The sequence below is a fragment of the Myotis nattereri genome (genome assembly GCF_964212035.1).
Source record: "Myotis nattereri genome assembly, chromosome: 9".
NCBI lineage: Eukaryota > Metazoa > Chordata > Mammalia > Chiroptera > Vespertilionidae > Myotis > Myotis nattereri.
In genome coordinates, this window is record NC_138084.1 from 23,377,063 (window position 1) to 23,400,840 (window position 23,778).

Genomic DNA, 23,778 nt, shown 5'->3' on the forward strand with positions numbered 1-23,778 from the left:
TTGTACTTCAGTATGTATTGGGTGGGTGAATTGTACACACACTGAGGGAGACTTATTCCTTAGTCAATTTTATTATTCAGCAAAAAATTTGAAAATATAATATCATGTAGCCTAAAATACCAAATAATAATTTTTAGTCTAATTGCTACTGTAATCAATCATTCAATTAATATTTATTAACCACCTACTACTTTGTACCAGGTATATTGCTGCTTGGCTCTGAGGATCCAAATTAGAAATTGATGTAGTCCTTGTGTTCAAAGAGCTCAAGAAGAGTGGGGAAAATCAGCAGATAAATATTTTAATTACAATATGATGGAAGAAGTTCCATATGACATAGACTGCTGTGTGTGCCCAAAAGCCTATTTCATTTTCCTTCTGTGAATGTAGCTAGAGTACATTTCCTAGACTCCTGTGCAGCTAAGTATGGTCATGTGGCAAGTTCTTGCCAATGGAATCTGAAAACAAGTCATATTTGACACTTCAAGACTGGCCCATAGAAACCATGAACAGGTGATATTCTCTCTCATTTCCTCACCTGCTGATAAATAGAGAGACCTCTCAGGACCTCAAGGATAACAGAGCCCCAAGATGAAAGTAGCAGGCATCACAGAAACTCTGCTCACCAGGCCGTCTGCCAAATACCCACAGTGAATGCTTACCTGAGTAAGAAATAAATATCTATTGTCTAAAGCCATTGCTATTTGAGGATTGTTTGTTAAAACAGACTACTCTCATTAATGCATACTCGCTGAAGAAAAGATGAGTACATGTACCAAAAACACACGCAAATGGGAGTACATACTTCTTTTGGGGCCACACTGAGGTGGTCACTATCTGGATATTTAGGACCACTTTCCCTTTCCAATGGGCAAGTTAAAAGTGACAGTCCTCCACATCTTTCAAAAGTCTTACCCAAAATGAGACATGATTCTCTTTTTCTCTTTTTAGATCTGAACACTCTAGAACTAAGCACTTACACCTAAAAACTGTACTGGGAGAGTGATAAAATCATGGCTTACTAGGTGGTGGGCCCCTCCTAGCAAGTGCTTACACGAGGTCATTGGAGTAGGTCACTGACTATAGGTTGTCATTTCTGGTGCTTCTGGTTGTGTTTTCCTAAGAAAAGAAACCATGTACACTCACACAAGACACAGTCTATGTTAACATGATTCTGCTATTCCATAGTCTTCATAGTCAGAATTTACAATTTCAGGAATCTCTTGATGGAAGAATAATAATTGCCAAGAAATTTGTTGTTTATTTTAGAAACTTCATCTACTCTTCTTAGAAAGCTCAAATGAGTTTACGTGCCATAATTTTCTTGAGCCCTCATCTCAACTTGCTCACCTTGCTATCCACCAATTCTAAACAATTATAGCATGATCTTTACCCAGCACTCATCAAGCCTGCTCATTGAAAAACTCACCTTCAAAAATCTCAATAAATATCCTGATGACTTTGTCCTCCCCTCACTAAGAAGCTACTTCCTAAGGCTATGAGGAGGGAGCCTCTCCCCACTGCAATAAGGAATAAGCTCAACTGTGTCTTATCACCAGGTTGCCTAGATGGGTGGTTCTCAACCTTCTGGCCCTTTAAATACAGTTCCTCATGTTGTGACCCAACCATAAAATTATTTTTGTTGCTACTTCATAGCTGTAATGTTGCTACTGTTATGAATTGTAATGTAAATATCTGATATGCAGGATGGTCTTAGGTGACTCCTGTGAAAGGGTTGTTCAACCACCAAAGGGGTTGCGACCCACAGGTTGAGAATCATTGGCCTAGATGATCTATAACAAGTCACCACAAACTGATTGGCTACAAGAATAGAAATTTATTTTCTGACACTTCTGGAAGCTAGAACTCTGACATGAAGGTGGTGGCAGGGCCATGACCCTTCTGAAGGCTGAAGGAGAATGTCTTTCTTTGATACTTCCTAGATCCTGGTAGTTGCCAGCAACTCTTGGCACTCTTTGGCTTGTGGCAGCAACACCAATCTCTCTACCTATGATGACACTAGATATTTGGATGAATGCCTAATCCAGCATGACCTAATTTTAACTTGACTGTACCTACAAAGACCCTATTTCTAAATAAGATTACATTTGCTGGGTCCAGGTAGACATGAATTTGAGAGGTGAGGGAGGCACTATTAAACCCAGGAAGCCAGAATTTGACTTCCCTCTTCCCCATATAAGAGTGACTAAAATATCTTTTACTGTGGATAGAACCTCTTGTTTTTAAATTAGAGTTAAAATTCAGATGCCACTGGAGAGAAATACTGGTGCTTAAATTTGCATTAAGCTGTAAATGACTGGCATTACAATCTTTCCAGAAAGCGAGATTTACAGAGGAGGATGGTGCAGAGAGAACAAGCGCAGAAAAGCGTGCCCAAGGGAATTCTGTAACTATTACACACACACATACACACACGCACACATGCACGCGCACACACTCATGCATGGGCATGCACATAGACAACACCTTCCAAATTTGGCCATTGCTCTAGCTAGTTTGGCTCAGTGGAGAGAGCCTTAGCCTGAGGACTGAAGGGTCCCAGGTTTGATTCCAGTCAAGGGCACATGCTCAAATTGCGGACTCGGTCCCCAGTAAGGGGGCATGATTCTCTCTCATTGATGTTTCTATCTCTCTCTCCCTTTTCCTTTCTCTTTGAAATCAATAAAAAAAATATTTTTTAAAAAGCTAATTTTTTAAAAAATTTGGCCAAAAGGACATACTAATTCTAGGACCAAAATTCTATCCCCTTTTGGCTTACTCCGCTGACTGAATTACTACCTTAAAAGATTGGTCATTTGAGACCAAGGCAATGTATCCTTAGAAGTCCAGCCTTTACATGTAAATACTTTGGAGAGAGATGACACATTAAGACATTGTACAACATTAACATTTTTGAGGGATTCTTTAACAGATAACCAGTTATGAAAACCATCAGTGTAAAATGACAGAGGTGGGCTTAACAATATAGAAACCCCCAGCATAGCTTCTTAGCTTCCTAAGGAAAGTTCTGAATGAGAAAACCTTGATCACTGAAGTACAGGCAGGTATTCCTTAGAATTATAACATCACAAGGCAAATCAATAATTTATCAACATCAATGTATTTTTCTAACCAATGACGAGTGCTATCTTTATTCATTACAAATCTTTCAATATTTTCTGAACTTTGCCATGAGCAGCATTGTTGCCTATTGAATTCCTGTTATCTGTTTATGCTTCAGGTGTCTACCAAATTCAACTGAGAGGTCAGCAAAACCTAATCTTCCAGAATCAAGAAGCCTTGTCAATTTAGCCCTTCCAATCAAGAAAAATGAACCTCCCTGCCCCCAGCTCCTTGATTAACACATTCTCTCATTCCACTACACAAAATTTCTGTTTCAAAATCGGATGCAACATTTACTAATGATTAATACCAGCTTTACAGCTGATATTTCTAGTTTGTCTGAAAATTGTCATTTTCTTCTTTTTAAAACTAAAACACATGCGTTTCTCCAGAATTTTGAAAAGGCTGCTATTTTCCATAAGTTATCAACGTTTGGTCATTTTTTTTTTTCTGAAAGTGTATATGAAGAGTTTTATTTATTTCAAATGTTGTTTTATTTCTGTGGTTATGTCTCTGGATTATATATTTCATATATGTGAGCTTGATTATGAACTTCTTTCACATGAGCAAAAAAAAAAAAAAGAAATTATTCCACTTGACAAAAGAAAAAAGAAATTATAACTAACTTGACTTTTAATTCTCACTTTGGTATATTTATCTAAACATCTCTAATTAAAAAGAAATTCTTCTATTGCAAGATTTTAAAAATAACAAGAATATACATAATTTATCACTATAATACATGCAATAAATATGTGTATGGATGTGCACAATTTATAATGTCTTGGAAGACGGAAATCGCCTATTTTGACTAAACAATTAGTGGGTAAGCATGTGAGCTCCATATTCAGACCACTTGAGTTCAAATAACAAACTAGCTGTTTTACTTTGGGCAAAATACTTAACTTCTCTGTGCCTCAGATGAGTGAGGATGTACTAAATCAATCTGTGCAAAGTGCTAGGAGCAGTGACTGAGTAAGTGTCCACTAAATGCTATCTATTAGTATTGTTGTTATTCTCTGAGTCAACAAAAAGGACAAACAAAATGTTCCCACCCTCAGTGTGCTTGAGGCCTGCTCAAGAAAGGCAACATAAAAGATAAGTAATCAATAATACAAGATCTGCTCTGCTATCAGACCTGAGAAGACTGATGTGAACCAAGGCTTCATTTTGAACTTTTGACTAGAATGAAGCCTTGACAAATGAGTGATTCAGCAAAGTGATTAGGAGAATGAAAAGCATGCAAGGCAAGAGTACATGGCATGGAAATCAACACGAAGGCCATGATGTGTACTGCTTTCCGTCAGTGAGGAGACATAGTTTCCTAGACTTTTCCAAGTAGACAGTCAAGGCTGCTAATTGATAGCAGATCCCCATATAAATTAAACTGCCAATCAAATGCTGTCATTAAATTATATATTTAATCATCTTGCATATCAGCAACAAAATTATTTTTTATAAAGGTAAATCCAGCCACAACATTAACAGTGACACATGATTAATGATGTATAAAGTCAAGCATTCATGAATTCATTCATTCATTCATTCCTTTGTTCTGTTGTTTACTCAATAGCATTTATGTCCTAGAATAAGCACAGCAGATGATACAGTATCTATATTTCAGAAGCTAGAGCAATGATTAAAACTGGGTTCTGTCCCCATGGAGCCCAAATTGCAGTGAAAGGAATTAAACTGACTTTTATTATTGTTCCATATTGAGAATAAGCAACACCATGGGAGAGAGACAGATCAAGTTCAATTGGAGCTCAGAAGTGGGAGAGGACACATCTGCCTGGGACAATCGGGGGAGATGATGGGTGGCACACAGACTTAGCCTTGAAAGTTATTTAAAAATGGTAGATGAGCCCAGCTGGTATGGCTAGATGGTTGAGTGCCCTATGAACCAAGAGGTGATGGTTCAATTCCTGGTCAGGGCGCATGCCCAGGTTGAAGGCTCAGTCCCCAGTGGGGGGCACACTGGAGGCAGACAATGAATGATTCTGTCTCATCGTTGATATTTCTATCTCTCTTTCCCTCTCTGAAATCAATAAAAACATATTTTTAAAAAGTCTTTTTACATGGTGGATGATATATTCCAGAGTGAGAGACCAAATGGACAAATGAACTGTTGGGCAGCAGTTCAGTTTAGCTACAGCAAGGCTTTCCAGAACACATTTCCTGGGATGGAATGCGTTCCTTGGGAAGTTAGGAGGTATGTAAAAAGGGCACCTATGATTCACTAAGTTTGAAAAACATTTGGTTAAACAAAATGGAACCAGCCTCCTTATTAAAAGATTTCTCAGAACTTTTAATATGGTAATTTGCATTATAAATCCTTAAGAGGGTAATGTATTATAAAGCCATTAATAAACTTATTTTACTCTGGAATTCACTTCCTTCCCAGAATATTTAACTAGGCTAATATTCAGTGAATATACATTGTAAAGTACTTGGTTAAAGAGATGGAAAATGCTTAGGGGATCTGACGGCAAAAGACTTAGAGAATCAAGCTCATGAATTCTGGCCTTTACTTGTTAAGTTTCAGAAAATCAAATCAGTATAAGGGAAGCCAATGTTTGCTTCTATGAATTGATTCATTATAGTGTGTATTCAAAATATAGCACTGGTCAATTGGGAGTCATTCTATACTAAAGCATACTAGCCAGAGGAAAATTGAGAGAAATTTGCCAGTAAAAAACCTGTGATATTCAAAAGATCATGAGCCAACATTTTCATATGAGTGGGACAACAATATGTTTTAGAGATTACAAACAGGATAAACCTGAATGAGCAGAATTTTTTTTGTCTCTGCATTCCAGCCTTTTATTTCTACATTTATGCCCTGTTGACAGACAAATAAAATACGATAATATAGTATATGAAAAAGGATTTTCAGTTCTGTAGCAAAACATGCTCTGTAGAAATCTAACTTATTGGTATTTGCTTTTATTATTATTTTCCTAATATACCACTAATCTGTCTATAAAAGCAAAGCAATGGATTCTAGCCTTTGATATACATACCTAACTACAAGGAATTATAAAACTTAGAAGCTGAAGTCAGTCATCTTTGGCTTTCAGAATGCTTTAAGAATAAAGGACCAAAGAGGTTTGAGCTCCTTAAAAGAAAGATGCAACATGCTTAGCTCACATTAAAAATAAAAAAGTAAAAACTTGGAAAATTAAATTGGTTTAAGAGGAATTTTCCCCCCAGGAGAATCTATTTACTCAGCATCTACTTTCATTGCTCTCACACTCCATGAGTCATCAGGAAGTAACACAAAGTCACACAAGAACACAGAGTCCTCCTGGGATTTTGAAACAAATGGATTTGAAACTGCTCAGTTGATCCTACCTAGAGGATGATATATACACGAATTCAACATAAGGAGAGCTTGATCAGTGCAATTAAATGTAAGCATTGCACCTGTGGAACCTGGAACATGATGCTGCAGTGTGATGTATGAGGCCAGAGTGGGTGGATTTCATTAATTCAAAGGCTTATTATCTTGCATCTTTGCCATATGTGGTTGATGTTTACTACCATTTTAATGGTGCTTACAAATAAGGTACCAATGAAATGAGGAACATATTTCTGAAGTTTCCATAAATGTACTGAGTGCCTACTGTGTGCCAACTATAATATGAGCCACTAGGAAGTCAAAATTGAGTGAGATTCAATCCAGTTTCTCTAAAAGTCAACTCAAACTCAGTATAACAAGTCTTTTTCTAGAAGCAAGCACAGGGCCTTTAAGGAGCTCATGGGAGACACACTATGTCATCTCAGAATTTGGAAGAGATGATTTTTAAGTGACTTCTGAAGGACTAGAAAGATTTAGCTGGGCATAGCTTGGAGCAGACCTGGGAGGTAGCAGAAGCCAAGGTCCCGGACCCAGATAAGGACCCAATTTATTAGAAGAGGTACAAGTAATCTGTCTGACTGTTCTGCTCATTCTGATGATTCAGAGTTCTATTCTATGAGATTGAGATAAAGAAACATGTGAAGTGGTACGTATTTAATAATGAGATAAGGAATTTGCATTTAGACAAATCCAGTGACCCATGCATGTTAAAGTACCCCTTCAATGGTCAAATACTCTAGACCAGTGGTCAGCAAACTCATTAGTCCAGTGGTTGGCAAACTGCGGCTCGCGAGCCACATGTGGCTCTTTGGCCTCTTGAGTGTGGCCTTAGGAGTACCCTAATTAAGTTAATAACAATGTACCTACCTATATATTTTAAGTTTAAAAAATTTGGCTCTCAAAAGAAATTTCAATCGTTGTACTGTTGATATTTGGCTCTGTTGACTAATGAGTTTGCTGACCACTGCATTAGTCAACAGAGCCAAATATCAACAGTACAACGACTGAAATTTCTTTTGAGAGCCCAATTTTTTAAACTTAAACTGTATAGGTAGGTACATTCAACTTTAAATTCAACTTTAAACTCACAGTTTTCGTCTTCCGTTTTTCTTTGCTTCTTCTTTGTAGCCATGTCAAACAGGGCACCTAAAAAAATGTTTCATTTTATAATAATAAAGCCACCAACACAAAAGAATTACAATTCTTAAACTGATGACAAAAATACCTGTAGGATTTGCAACTGGTTGGAAAAATTCAGGTAACTTTATGCTTCGTGTAGGTATTTTTGTCGCCCGTGCACAATTTGAGGATGCAACTAGCACTAACCACTGCACATGAGACTGCTGACTCACTGGCTCACTCAACTGGCGCATGAATCGCACGCGCCTCCCCCCGCGCTGCGTATCCCACGGCCAGCCTGCACCGTGTCTCCTGTCTCCCGACTGACCGACACCCGCCACTTCTTCAAAACAGACTCGCCCAGGCCAAAAACCTACTTCTGTGCATGGGCCACGAAGTTTCAATCGCACTGTACGTGCTCGCCCACACGTGGTATTTTGTGGAAGAGCCACAATCAAGGGGCCAAAGAGCCACATGTGGCTCATGAGCCGTGGTTTGCCAACCACTGCTCTAGACACAGGGAGATCCCAGAACATAGAGATCTGCTCATTATAATTTGGTAGAATAGAATTATGTCAAGGAGACCGATGTATCACCGAGCATAGTACATAGAGTGAAAAGTAGAAAAAATTAAGGGATGGATACAACCTGGATTTAAGAAACAAGAGGAAAAAATCGACAAAGGAAAGCTGAGAAAGAGCAACCATAAAAGTTGGTAGGTGGAAAATATGGGTCATGGAAATCAGGTTACAAGAAGAGGGCATGGTCAAGAGTGAAAACTGTTGCAGAGACATTTAGATGAAGACATTAATTCATACTGATTTGCATGTTGCTGGAAGATCAGCTGATCTAGTCTGAACTCAGCTGGAGTGATTCTGCTCATCCCCTTCCTCGAGCCATGATGCTAGTCCAGAAACATTATTTTCATGGTATTATCAGGGGTCAAGAGGATAAACCCAATCACATAAACACTTCCAAGCATTTAGTCTTCTAACACCCGGTAACATTTCATTGACCAAAGCAAGTAACATGGTTGAATCCTAAGTCAAAGGGAGGGGACATATACTCTGCTCCTTGGTTAAAGTCACAGAGCAAAGACCTGGATACAGGGAGCGGAGTAGCTTTAGGGCCACTGAAGTAATCTATTGCAATCTGCCTTTCTAGACACAATTTTTACATCCTTCTCACATGCAAAATATGCTTAGCCCCATCACAGGAACCACAAAATTTTCACTCGGTTATTCATTAAACTCTACCAGGATCTTGTGATCTAATATATCAGGTTCATTTGTGACTTCTCTTGATCTGGAGACATTATCAAAAAAGATAAGTTATCTATCCTACACAAACCAACATACAAGAGTAAAACAGGTGCAAGATAAGAACAATAAACACTTCTATTTAAGGGAGAGAGAGACAGAGAGGCAGAGAGAGAGAGATAGAGAGAGATGAGATGGCAGCCATTGAAACACTACAATTCTAAAATCACACTCAAAGATGTCCTCCAATTCTCTTACTCTTGGGACAGGGAAAGTTTATCAGGCACTAGTGGACTCTCTGGGAATGACTCCCGTAATTGTTCTCTCACCAGAGCTCTCTCTGTCCATGCTCTGAACTCTGAAGCACCTTTTTTTTTGTAACCACACAGACATTTCATTTCTTTAATATGAACTTTTCTCATTTCCTTCCTTTTGATTCAAACTGGCCTCATCCAGCACCCTGACTCACCCACCTCTCTCTCCCACTCCCTTAATCATTAAGCCCTCAGGACAATATGATTCTGGTCAGCTTCAAGTAATCTTAGGAACATAGTCCCAGGTCTGTTGACCACTGATACAAGTTTCAAACCAGAGATTAACATCTAGGCTTCAGTTGATTTTTAGGTTCAGACCCAGAAAAATCAAATGACCCCAACAACCACACCCTTGCCGAATCAGACAGAATGATGCCATGGCTGACATCAGGAACAGATGCAAGGATCAACTACTCCCTACCCTAGCCCTAATCAATCAATAGAGACCATGATCTTAACTCCATCATGATTAATGACTTTTCCCCTTTATGTAACCCATCTCCCAGAAACCATGGTGGAGCCAGGTCTTTGAGTACAGCCTCACCTATGAATCTGGATTTGATGCCATTTCCTTAAAGAATAAACCTTACTCTCTTGGTTGTTAACTCCTGTTTATATTTAATTGGGCTTTTATGCATACAGATGAACAAACCCCTTTGGTTCAGTAACATTTCCCATCACATCCCCTTGGCTACTTATGGGGAGAGCTGTGAAAATATGATTTTTCTTGTGGCTGAGCAACTTCCTGCCTGTAAAAGCTGGGGTCCAATGATCTTCTTACATTTTGAACAGTCTCAGAATCTTTTAGTCCAGAATAGTAACAAATGTGGTAATTGAGTTCTTTAAAACCTTTAGTGGATTTTTTTTGTAGATAGCTCTACCAGAGTTGCCTAATAGCACTTTATATAATGACGAAAATATACTTTATCTGTACTATGTATACCAGTAAGCACGTGGCTATTGATTAGTTAAAACGTATTTAGTATGACTGTGAACTAAATATATAATTATAATAATTTTAATAGACACGTGTGGCTATTGGTTACCATGTAGGACAAAATGGCTAAGATTTAATTATGTATTTTGGGAACATTAGTTCTGTTGTGGGGTCATAGCCTTAATCCTCCTAAAAGCTTTTTGGTCCAACAAGAAGACTATAAAAGGTAATACTATAAATTTTTTTTTTTAGAGTTCTTATCAAAGATCCTTTCCCACTTTGACTATAGACCTATAGAATCTGTGTCATAACCTTTAGTTGTTCTTTGATTGGGGGCCTTATACATATCAGCTATACCCTGAAGATTTTATCTTCACCCTCAGGATTTACCAGAATTGAAGATTCTTTTGCTGTCTGGAGAAGGTGGAGATAAGAGCTGCTTTTATTTTCCAACCGAGCAGAATATGAACTCTATATTTCTTCTAAAGTTTGCTTATTATTTGCTCAATACTTTCCTAAGTTCATGTCTTACTTTTTGAAAAACACCATATCAAATACAAGTAAAAATCAAACAAACGGCAACAACAACAAAAAAACACCAGAATATACCTTCAACATTTTTCTAAGAGCTCTACTTGCCCAAGAACAAAAAATCATTAAAGTACATTCTTTAACTTCCCAGTTACTATAACCAACGGTTTTACTAATTTGGTAAAAAATGCTATTTTTCCTGTTGGAACTTGCTACAGTTTTAAATAACTGGCACATCAGCAAGATGATCAGTTTATGAGGAACTTGATGAAAATTGGTTAATTTGATTTCAATTGTGAAATGTGGATGTTGCATAAATGGGTAATTGTGTATAAAGGCTTGTTCTTGAACTTCTTTTTAAGAAAATACTCTTAGAACACAGACAATTATTTTATTCTTACCAGTGACCTTAATAAAAGCATTACAATTATGTTCATACAATCACTAGATGACATTAAATTGAGTATGGTTGCCTATAACACAGGATAAAAGAAAGACAATTCAATTGAACATGTGATTACTTAGAAAAATAGTCCATCAGAGAAAGAATAAAAGGCACTAGGGATAATTGTTAGCATTTGTACTGAAGGGCTTGAAGCCATCAGAGGAAGTCTGGTTAGACATAAGTATAGCATAAACGATGGGATTATCAAAGTGGTGACAAGCTGAAAGAGAACCAGTGCTGTTTGGTTGCTTCTTCATTATTATCAATTATTAATTGATTATAATAGATAATTAATGATAATAAGTAATAATATTGATGGCATAAATATAAGAGAGGAACTTCAAATAATAAAGCTGACTTGTAGACTAGCTTAGATTAGAGATGAAGTTAACAGGCAATACCATTACATTGGCATTCATATTTGATGTTGCCGCTTGCTTTCATTTATATTATAGCTGCCTATTCAGCTGGACAAGGAGGTTCTTAAGAGAATGAGCTGTATTATCTATTTTTTCACATATCTAAATATACTTATTTAGAGCCAAAGAATATAAGATACATAGTAAAGAAAGAGATGAGAACAAGATGCATCCTTTTTTTTTTTTAATATTATGAAAAGGAAAATAAAAAGATCAAGACTGCTTACCAAAAGCAGGGCTCTTTTCAGATTCCCATTAGTGTCTGCATGGGATTCAGCCAATGGAATATTTAATATTAATTTTATTTCTTAAGAGAGCTATGGATTTTTTTCATAGGGAAATAGTACAAGTGTGAATATGCTGCCTACATTTGGTACTTTTTTCCTGCAAGAAGGTATCTATTGCCAGTAAATGGCTGTCATGAGCTGCCTTCATTTCTGAGAAACAGGAGAGATGCCCTAGCCCAATGCCTTCATATTCTGGATGCTGCTGATCTAATGTCAAATCCAACGGGGGCCTTATTATTAACTCTCATCACGTTTGGTTTTCATTTATTTATGCTAATTTATTCCATGGCCTGTTGTTCATCTTTTCAAGATAGATTATTTCTAGTGACTGATAAGGGTTGGAAAACAGAGGAAGAAAAAAATCAGTTATCACATATGTCTTAGGCCACACAAAGTGGTGGCTAGGGAGAGCCATTATGTAGCAGTACAACACAGTGAGTGCTTGGCATAAGCACACTTTATGTTTCTTGATTTTACTATTCTCATGCAAGCCCAAAGATCCCTGACAGGTTATCAGTGATAATTTTTCCAAACATGTAAATTCAAATCATGGGCTCTGTGAAACTGGTAAGAAATAAAGAAAGTCATTTACTATGCTACTCACTCAGTGTTGAGCTATAGTATCTGTTTAAAAGGGCAAAAGAATGCATATTAATTCATTTATAAATAGAGGCTACCAAAAGTATTTATCTAACGAATATTTATTAAGAACCTGTGATGGGCTAAAAAGGATAGTTTTCCTAGCATGTACAAAACTGACATGATCTCTGGCATTCTATTATTAATAATAGCTGATATCTACTAAATGCTTACAACATGCCTGACGCCATTCTAAATATTTTGTTTATAAAAATTTATTTTATCTCCATAACTACTCAAGAAACAGGTGGCTCTTATCATCTCTATTTTAAAAATAAGGAAACTGAGGCCCAGAATAAATAATTTGCTCCAAATCACTCATCTACCGATCTAGGTAAAAGATAAAGTCAAAGAGATAATGCAGACCAAATAATGAGATGTAAACAACATTGTGAAGATTTGGGCTTTCATCTATTTCACAAAATGTCACTGCATTTTTAACAGGACATCATCCTAGCTGCTTTGATGAGTGTAGCCTGAACAGAAACAAGGGTGGAAAGAGACTTTTTGAGAAAATAAGTGAGATAATGTAGAATGGATTAAGCATAAAAGCAGTGAAGTTGGTGAATGGATGTCAGACTTGGGGCAAATTTTAAAGGTAGGCTCAAAAGCTTATTGATATTGGATGTGGAGTTTCGGAGGGTTATCAGGAAAAAATGGTCCAAGCAGATGGAGTTACTATTAACTGGATTAGAAGAACTGTGGGGGAAAAAACTAATAGTTTGGTTTTGGTCATGATAAAGTTGCAATGCCTGTTGGACATCTGCATTATGAATTAGCATTTGAATCTATGAGTCTGGAAGGTCAGGAAAGAGGCCTGAAGTATAGATTTAAATTTTGGAATCATCCTCATATGGATCATGAGCCTGGATGACATTAACAATTAAGCATGTTCAGATTTAAAAAAAAAAAAAAAAGGAGCCCAAAGATTGAGCCCAGAAAAGTTCACCTTAACAAAGTAAGGAAGATGCCCTAGTCAGTTTGGCACAGTGGATAGAGCATTGGCCTGCAGACCAAAGAGTCTCAGATATGATTCTGGTCAAGAGCACGTACCTTGGTTACAGGCTCCTCCCTGGCCCTGGCCCTGGCCCTGGACTGGTTGGAGCTCATACAGGAGGCAACCAATTAATGTATTTCTCTCATATCGATGTTTCTCTCTGTCTTTCCCTCTCTCTTCCACTTTCCCTTAAAAAAAAAAAATCAACGCAAAAATATCCTTGGAGGAGGATTAACCAAGAAGAAGAAAGGAAGGAAGGAAGGAAGGAAGGAAGGAAGGAAGGAAGGAAGGAAGGAAGGGAGGGAGGGAGGGAGGAAGGAAGGAAGGGAGGAAGGGAGGGAAGAAGGAAGGAAGGAAGGAAAGGAGGAAGGGAAGAAACCCAGAGCCTAAGCTCATTTTAAATATATGAGTTAGTGTTTATTTTGAAAGAAGTATAAGTAATGAAATTATTTGAAGATATTTAAGGGGATAAAATAAATTTATTTTTAGGGCTATGATATAATTCCCTCAAAAAAGCTGAGCAACTCATTATCAGGAAATACGAAGAATTAAATACCCCAAGAGAATCCAACAAAGAGGTTTCAAGACTTTCTTTCTATAACTCTACCAGTTGTATAACTCAACTCTTTGAGGACCAAACTTCCAAAAATCCTAAACTATGACTGGCTCAGGTTACCCAAAAGTGTCTATCCCTTCTCCAATCAGTAATAGCCAAGGCCATGTTGTAAAATCATGGTTATCAGCAAAATGCTGTCAGTTTCTAGAGAAGAATTATAAATTTGGTAAAAAATTCTTATAAAAGCACTTGAAAATATGTTTTGACATTCAGATATGTTGGTTTAGATATTTAAATATATTAGCAATTTTCAATGGTTATTATAATCATCTTTCCCATTACTAGTCCAAGGATAAACAATTCAGAGTTTGACTTAATGAGATTTCCCTAATGCCTGTCTCTTGACAATTCATAGCAACCCATCAATAACACTATGAAGCTAAATTTTAGTCCCTTAAATACATTATTTTATTAAGGTATGTAACTTATTGGACCCTCTTTCACTTAGATCTTTCATTAAATATATAAATCCCTTAGTTTTCTCAATTCCAAAGACAAAAGATTCTTGACTACCCAGACCCATTACAAATGAATAGGCAATATGAGAAAGAGGGAAATACTAGTGTAGGAAGCTAAAACTTAACTTTATTTCTGGTTCTGTCACTAGCCAACCATAAAACCCTTCTCAAAATATTTAACACTTTATATCTCATTTTTTCATCTCTATGGACAATATTGAATTTTCTCAGAAATGGCAAATTGTTTTATCTCATGCCAACTCCAGGTGATGCTATACTGAGAAGAGCTCTGAGGTCATATATAAGATCTGTTGGAAAGGCAGCATTAACTTGATCAGTTAATGAGCACTGCTGTGCATGTTGGAGGGATAAGACCTGATCTGGCAAGGTATTTTGCTAGGCACTTGCCATGCAGGAACTAGATGGTTTCATCATTTAAAATGCATTTATTGAGTATGTGCCAATGCCTGGCACTGCATCAGGCAAGGAGGAAAATACAGATGGATTAATCAGGTATGGTTCCTTATATGGGTCAAAGTCATTTTTTAGCAAGCATGGTAAGATTTTCTAAAGTTTATTCAAGCTCTAATGCTGTATGAATTTGCAATTTCTCTGCAGGTAAAATAGGTGGATATTGCAGATAAATTCTTTATTCCCTTACTTACTTACATTAACACTATCTCTAATATACACAGGGATAGCTACATAGAGACAGACAGCCTCGTGGCTGGGTGGTGGCTCTGTGGGCAGGAATGACAAGCAAAAATCACACTGCAAAACCAATCAAAGGAAGACAGAATTGCTTCCACAGCCTCATGGGGCAGACCTCAGCTCTGACTGCCCACACTACCAATGCAGTAACCCTAAAATTGCTGCCTTTCTACAATGTGTGTGGCTGCCATCAAACCAGACACTCTAGAATGGATTTTGCATAATTCCTGTTCCTGCACTACTAGTTTCTTATTTAAAGTTTAAAGTGGGCTTTTCTAAGGGTAGGTGGGAAGATCATAAATAGACTCTGCATTAGCTGCAAGGAAAATGGTATCTTCAGTTCCCATAATGGCCTCTGATTACCTGGGAGAATCCCAAATTTCCCTACCCCTTCCTCCTCAATCAATATTTTCCTGCCTGGCACTGTGCTCTCAGATATATATATATATATATATATATATATATATATATATATATATATATATATATTCAATTAAAGTGCTATTGTTTAGACATCAATTTCCTATAAAATTAGCATGAATCAGAATCCCAAATGTGATTTCTTAGATACAAAAAACAATTGAGTTTGTAAGTGTGTAATGCCCAAACTCTGATGTAGAGCAACTTTATCAGGGAAAGGTAGTGCCTTGTAGAATCTCTTGGCAGTCATCCAGCTGGACTTCCAGTAACACCTCTGTATCACCACATGCTAGAGAGCGTTTTCCTTTTTTCAGGCTTCAAAACTAGGAGGTGTCAGGTGTTGTTGAATGAAACCAGCTAGTGCCATTGACATACTTGCTATCTTGTAAATTGGAAACACACAATCACTTTGCCTACCAGAGAAACTTACCTGGTAAGCCATGAGAAGCAGTTTATTCCTTCTCAGTAGCATGATGTAGGTCCCCCTATGCAGTTTTCTTCTATTTGTCTCCTCTAAGTAGCTCAATGCCTGTTTTCTCTGCTTCCTATTTAGTCAGCAGTAATTGCCAGAATAATTTCTAAAGCACTGCATCAAGAGTATCCATCTCCAACACTGAAATTTTCCTGGGGCTCCATGTTCACCGGGTGAATTAGGTAAAACCTCCCAAAGTGGGATGTAAGGCCTCTTATAATCTGGCCTCTGTCATCATCTCAAAAGTACCTCCCTCCATTTCTCCCCATACTTTTCCTCCTGCACATCCTCACCGTTCTTCTCTTACCTGGAATTCCCTCTATGCTTCTGTTTAACTCTCAATCCTTCCACCTCCTGCCTACAAGAATCCTTTAAAAAGAACTTCCTTAGGCTTTCAACTAGAATTACTTTCTTCCTCTTTTACAAAAACATAGACCTATGTACTTTTTTTTCAAGTATTGTTCACATTCAATATTATTCTGTGTTAGTTTCAGGTGTACAACATAGTGGTTAGACAATCATATACTTTACAGAGTGGTCCCCCTGATATTTCAAGTATCCCCCTAACCCCTAAATAGCTATTATAATATTATATTATTTCCTCCCCATTGACCTCTTCCAGGCCACTCCCACACGCCCCTCCCACAGCACTCACCCCTAGTGTCTTTGTCCATTGGTAACACTTATATGCAGGCATACAAGTACTTTGGACGATCTCTTATGTACTTTTAAAAATTGTTCTGATTTACATAGACAAATGTGTGGATTTAGTTAAACTTAGTGAGTTTTGACCCAGGCCACTACCACCCTCATTGAAGCATAGATAGTTTCTACCATACCAGAACATATCCTCATGCCTCTTTCCAGCAAGAATCTCTGTCTCAGAGGTGACCATTGTTACGACTACTATCACAATGGCTTTGCCTACTATAAAACATCTTATAAATGAAATCCTACAGTATGTACTCTGTTGTGCCTGTTGTTGTTGGTTTTTTCCCACTCAGAATGACATTTTGAGATTCTTTTATGTGATTACTGGGTGCAACAATAGTTTGTTTCTTTTTATTGCTGAGTCCTATCCCATTGTGTGAATATAACGCAATATCTTCATTCTTTTTCTAATTCCAATGTTTCATGTATTTACTTGTCCACTACCTCAATCCATCAAAAAAATGAGTCATAACATCACTTATACCTTTCTTCTGAACCATTACAATGATCTTGGAATTGTCTTATTTCCTTTCTGTATTGCATTCTCTGTAGAAGAAAGGAAATAAGAAAAAAGAACATTTATTTCATTCCTGCTATATTCTCGGTGCTGTGCTAGGGTACTCATTTAATCCTCAGCACACCACAATGAGGTAGACATTATTGTATTTTACAAATAAGAAAACTGAGACTCTAAGGTACTAAGTGATCTGCCTTGGGTTAGACTTTAAGCCAAAGAAGCAGAATTTGGATACTCCTGTCATGCTTTAAACCCTGTGAAAAAATCCTGCTATTGTGCCTAGTTATTCATTGAAATGAGGGATACATTTTGTAAATGTCCTTGAAAAGATCCAGTAAGATGCATTAGAAAAGATAAATAATCAGTAAAGCAAAATTACACAGCAAACCCATGTGAAAAATTGTCTCACTAAACAGCACTACTCAGTTGGATGATGCGCTACAAAGTCATGGCCATCAGTATTCCCAGAACTGAGCAATCTTTGGGTGCTACTATTTATGTTATTGTTATTATAGTTATTTGCCAGATTCCATGTACTGAACCTTCCATGATTTCAAATCCTTCTTCAGCACCATCCTTTTGAGACACTTCTATAGAATACAGCAGAAATAATATGAATTTACATTTTGGAAATTTTGTACACATTTCACTTGCATTCACTTACTAATCTCTGTGAGCCTGCATAAATCACTTAACCTCTCTAAACCTAATAAACGAGAAAAGAAATAAACAAGATTATCTCAGATGAAAATAACATTAGAAGTAAAATTAAGAGGATGATGTGATTCATATTGAAAATGGGCAGGGGAACATCAGAACAGGTGGTCAGGAAAAGCCACATTTGAAAAGTGATGGTTGAGAATTAAATGATGAGCAAGTGTCCAGCTATGTGCAAATCTGGAGAGTGGGTCCTCTAGGCAGAGAGAAAATCAAGTACAGGAGTCATGAGGTGAGAATGAGATTCCATATTCAAGAAAAAGAAACACATGCCAACATGGTTGAAGAAGAGCATAAGAAGGAAGGAAGCTTTGAAAAGGAGTATAGATTTTAATTTTATTGGGATGAGACTTCATTGGAGCCTTTTAAAAGGAAAGTGACCTAATTTAATTTGCATATAAAATCTTTATGATTGCTTAGGTGGCAATGGATTTTTTTTAAATATATATATTTTTTAATATATTTTTTTTATTGATTTTTTACAGAGAGGCAGGGAGAGAGAGTTAGAAACATCAATGAGAGAAACATCAATCAGCTGCCAGCTGCACGCTCACCACTGGGGATGTGCCCGCAAACAAGGTACATGCCCTACACCGGAATCGAACCTGGGACCCTTGAGTCCGCAGGCCAGTGCTCTATCTATTGAGCCAAACCGGTTAGGGCTGGCAATGGATTTTAATGGGGCAAGTGCAAAGTCAGGAAAACCAGTTGGGAGCTTCTTACAGGATCCTAGCGATAAAGATCTATTTTGGATACAGGTGGTAGAGATCAGAAAAGTGGACTGAAGTATTTTAAAAACAGAATTTGTTGACAGATTAGATGTAGGTGTGATACAAAGGAAAAAGCCAATGAGATTCTTTTGTTTGGGGCTTGGATAACTAGGTGTTATCACTTGCTAAAATGGAGAAGACAAGAGGAGAAACCGGTTTATGTGGAGAGGGAAAGGAAGAGTTTGTTTTGACCATTCCCAGTGGAGATACCAAGTAAGTGGTTGGCTATGCATGTTTGTAACCAAGTAGACAAGCCAGAATAGGAAGTTTTTAAATTGGGACGGCAACTGCCCAGCAAATGATGGTTAAAACCACAAGGACAGATTAGATCACCTAGGAAACAGTGCAAAAGGCAAAGTAGAAGAACCTAGTGCTAAGCCAAGGGGGAACCCAATGGTTAAAGGTTGGATAGAAGAGGATATTGCAAAGGAATCAGAGAAGGTGCCGTCAGAAAGGCTCCTGCAAAACCAGAGAGTTGTGATAGCACAGTGATAAGAAAAAACAGTATTTGAAAGAGAATGGTGTGGTCACTATGTCAATGGGTGCCGAGAAACCCTACAGAACAGCTTAAAAATGGCATTGAATTTGGCAGGGTGATTGCTGGCTTTTCAAAAATGAGTCAGCAGGGTGCGGAAAGTGAAGAGGTAGGGAATGACGCCCAGGCAGAGTGCACTGAGAAGAGAATGGGACACGAGGAAGTGGAGATATGAATAATCTATACATTCTGATGTGAAGGAGAACAGAGAAATTGAGTAGGATCTAGCCCTAGCCGCTAGATTAGTGAAAATGTTTTTTTATTTGTTTATTTGCATGTTATTTGAGATAGGAGATAAATCCTATTGGTTGCTACTATTTATATTGTGATTATTATGTGAGAGGTTCCCTTCTAAATGCATTTTCTGATTTTACTTTCAATCCTCCCAAAATCCCTATGAGGTAAATAATATTATAATCCTCAGTTTATAAATGAGGGGAGACAGAGAGAGATGAAATAACGTGCTTCACCCAGCACTGAAATCAAGGCAGCCTAACTCAAGAGTTTAGAATTTTATTTACTTATCTTTTAAATTCTTTATTGTTTAAAGTATTACATATGAATCCTCCCCCCCATTAGCCTCTCCCCCCTTGTTCCCACGTCCCCCCGCCAGCACATGCCCTCGCCTCCCCCTATTGACTGTGTCCATGGGTTATGCTTATATGCATGCATACAAGTCCTTTGGTTGATCTCTCACCCACCGGCTCCTGCACACCCTGCCTCTGCTATGAATTGTCCCTCACTCTGCTAGTCTGCCCAACACATGTATTGTTATGCTGATGATATCAGCCAATTGCCAGAATAAGAGAATAACATGTCAGAAACCAAATCTTTAAGACAGCAAGATTGAAGAAACTCAAAAGCAAAATGGTACAGATAACGAAGGGTCTCCTCACATCACAGGCAAGGAGAGGGCATGGATCTGGATACTTTGGTGTGGGAATGTGAAAGCATTACTGGAGGCACATTTCCTTCTCACTAAACTATGAAGTGAGGTCTTCTAGATTTTTCCTACTAAACCATTAAGAAAAAGGAGTGCTTGTGTTTTGATCCTAGAGAAAAAATAGAAAACAAGGAGAACCCCAAAGAGAACCCCAAGGAAGCAGAGAAGGGTCGTTTTGGCAGGGTTGAGTGCCCCTTTGAGACTGATGATCATGAATTTAGAGTGAACTTGCTGCTTGTGTGTTGTTCTCCAGAGCTATATCTGCTTGGGGAAACACAAAAATGGTTGGGTTTATCTGGGTGAGGCTTAATCAGGCATGTAAGATAGAGAAAGACAAGAATACATAAGTTAGTAGTGTTAAGTGCCCCAGGGGCAGATGCTCATATGAAGTTTTGGGTCAAAGATGCTTATTCCAAATCAGCCCTTGTGAAAGCAAGAGAAAGGATTGAGGATTCAGCAGAGAGAGTGTTAATCTGAAATGTAGAAACAAGAAGAAATTTGGTCAACCTGGTAAGGAGCTCTGATACTGATATTTGCTACCAGGGCCCTAGCTACCTTTGATATACTTACTTGCCTTGCTCGGTCAATAGATAAGAACTGCCCCAGCATGGTGAGATTCCAGGTGAGGTGATTCTGCAGTTGGTGCCAAATCTGAAGGAGCTGAGAGCATGATCTGCCTAGTGATAGCACTCCCTACCCCGGTCAGCACGTCCTTCCAAAACAGGGGATCTGGACAGCTCATCTCTGCGTCTATTAGGGAGCACATGAGTGAAAGAAAGGGTAGCTACAATAATAAAGAATTCAAGGCCGATAAGGAGAGAAGCAGAGCTATGAGAGAGCGATTCCTTTTTCATATTATACAGAGCGTGGTGTGGAAGGAATGGTGTCAAAGGTATCAAATAGGTCTGAACAGTCCCAACTGAGACGTATTAAGCCCATCCTCAACATTAGTTTGAAAATAATCTCCAATTTCAATCTACAACCCTGAGGCAGTCTTAGACACTCAGACACACTTTTGCATATTACCACCTTCCGCACACACACGTTTGGTTTGTTATCCAAACCCCCACAGAAATACTCTGAAAATGGGATGTTCCCTTTATCATGAGAGGTGAGAGCTACTTAAGTTTAAGGAAGATATCACTTGCCTGGATGACTTAAATGTGATCTTGGAACTAATTAAAGGGACAAATGAGTTAGCCTCCTAAACAATCTCACGTTCTGGTGATATTTATGACTGCACTTGATGTTTGTGATTGTACACAAGTCTAAGGAAGTAGAATAAAGCATTAGTTTGAAGATGATTTAATTGTCAATTTGGACTCACACTTAGAGGGCAGAGTAAATCAGAATATAATATCAAGAAAGCCTTTCACTTCCCTGCCACAGAATAGTGGGTGATAGAATATCCATAATATCATGTCCTCGTCCTTACAAGGATTTCGGTCCCCTTGAAAGAGACTCCTGGTTAGAGACCTCATCTAATTTCTGCCAACTCTTCCCTCCACCTCACTACAAACATTGTGACTGTGTCCTCTAGTAACAAGAGGTATAATATGCTCCGGTACCCTCTTTATTTTCGGGAAATTACATGGCTGGAAGCAATAGCTTTGGTTGCTAACAAAAGACTGTTTCATCTTTGCAAGAGCTTTGCACTCAAGCAAAAAAGAATTATTGTAATGACAAATTTAACAGCCTGGGCTATTAGCAGCTAAGTTGAAACCAAGTCTTTACCCTAGTTACTATGTTTAGGCTTGAAAATGAAAATATCATTTCAAGATGGGATAGAAATGCTCACCAGGCTTCTCACACAGGAAAGAAACAGTTGCTGAAAAGAGTTGGAATTGGTTATAAATACAATGCAATTATTCTATTGAAAACATTGGCTAGAGGAGTATTTTCTAAAGATAGAAACCAAATAAGCTGGAACTACTTCAGTGAGATTTCTCCTCCCCTCCCCCCGCACCCATGCAGACTCCAACAACCCCCAACACACACACATACAACCAAATGGAAGAAATTTAATATTCTTAATCAATCAATTCCTGACAAGTATTTATCACTGAACACCTGCTCACTACTCAGAGATAGGAAGCATGCTAAATTAGGAGCTGGGATACTCCTGCTAGTAGCCACATTTGCGACCTTGAAGAAGCCCCACTTGAACTTCTTTTCTCACCTATATATTACAGTCCCTTTTGATCTAAAATTTTATAATACTCCCATTCGAATTAAAAAAAAAAGTCATCTCTGGTATTTCTGCATGTGAGTCTAATAGCTATATACACTTTGCAGAATGAGCAACGGGTCTATTCAGCCAAGGTGGGAAGAAAGTCAGGGAGACAGAGAACCAACAATTTGGGGTGTTTGCTTTGTGCCAGACATGACCCTCGGCGCTTTACAAACCTAGGTCTCCTCATCCTCTCTAAAACCCCCATGAGATTATATTCACTATCAGATGGACCAAAAAGAAAGGTCAGATTGTCAGAACACTAACCATGGACCCTACGAGAGCCCTGGAATCCCAGGCAGGGTCACGTTGATAGTATGATTCCAAGCCTCGCCTTATGTTCTTTGTCACACACACCAAACTTCCCCCTACTTGTAGAGTAAATTAAGCCATGAGAACTCCACAGGAGAAATTCATTTTTTTTCCGTTTTTGTCTTTCAAGATATCTCCTTTCATAATGAGACATTTCAAAATTGAAAATGTAGCATCTATTTGAGTCAGCCTGAGCTGGAATTACAACTCTCTGATAATTCCTTTAGGAAATCTGAGCCCCAGTGTCCTATCTGTATAGTGAAGAGAACAACACTGTCTTACATTTCTGTGAGAATTTAATGAGCTCACGTGTGTTAAGTACTCTCTTCTCTACCTCTTTTCTATGGCCAACACAGTAATTCTCTAACATAAATTAATTGCCAGCGCACAATATGGGAATATGATGTGAGGACAAATTCCCAGTCCCTGTGGACATAAAACAGAGGTTATGGAGAAAGCAGTCATGTAACATGAGCACTAACTTGTTACCATATCCCAACCTATGTGAGAAGTAATGCCCACCCACTAGTGAAGTGGCCTGCCTCTCCCAGCCTCCTTGTAGTTAGACTGAGGTAGTTAACTTGTCCTAACTTGTAGATCTTCTAGTTAGGTCCATTCCAACCGATAGGCCAGAAACAGAAGTGACTTGGTCACTTTGGACCAGGGCATTTAGAAGTAGGTGTGCGTGTTCCACATTTTCTCTTTCCCTATCAAGGCAGCCAGCTGTGAATAAGGCACCGACATAAGCCAGCAAGCAGAGCCTCTTTCAACCTCGGTCACTGAGTGACTGACTCTGAGGAGGAATGTTCCTTACCAGCGACATCAGCAATACAAGGTACCATGACCTGCTCTACCCTGACAATACCCTGATCCAACAACGGAAGCCTGTACAGGATGAAGAGGGGCAGAGATGAGGTTTTTCTGTCTGGATCGTC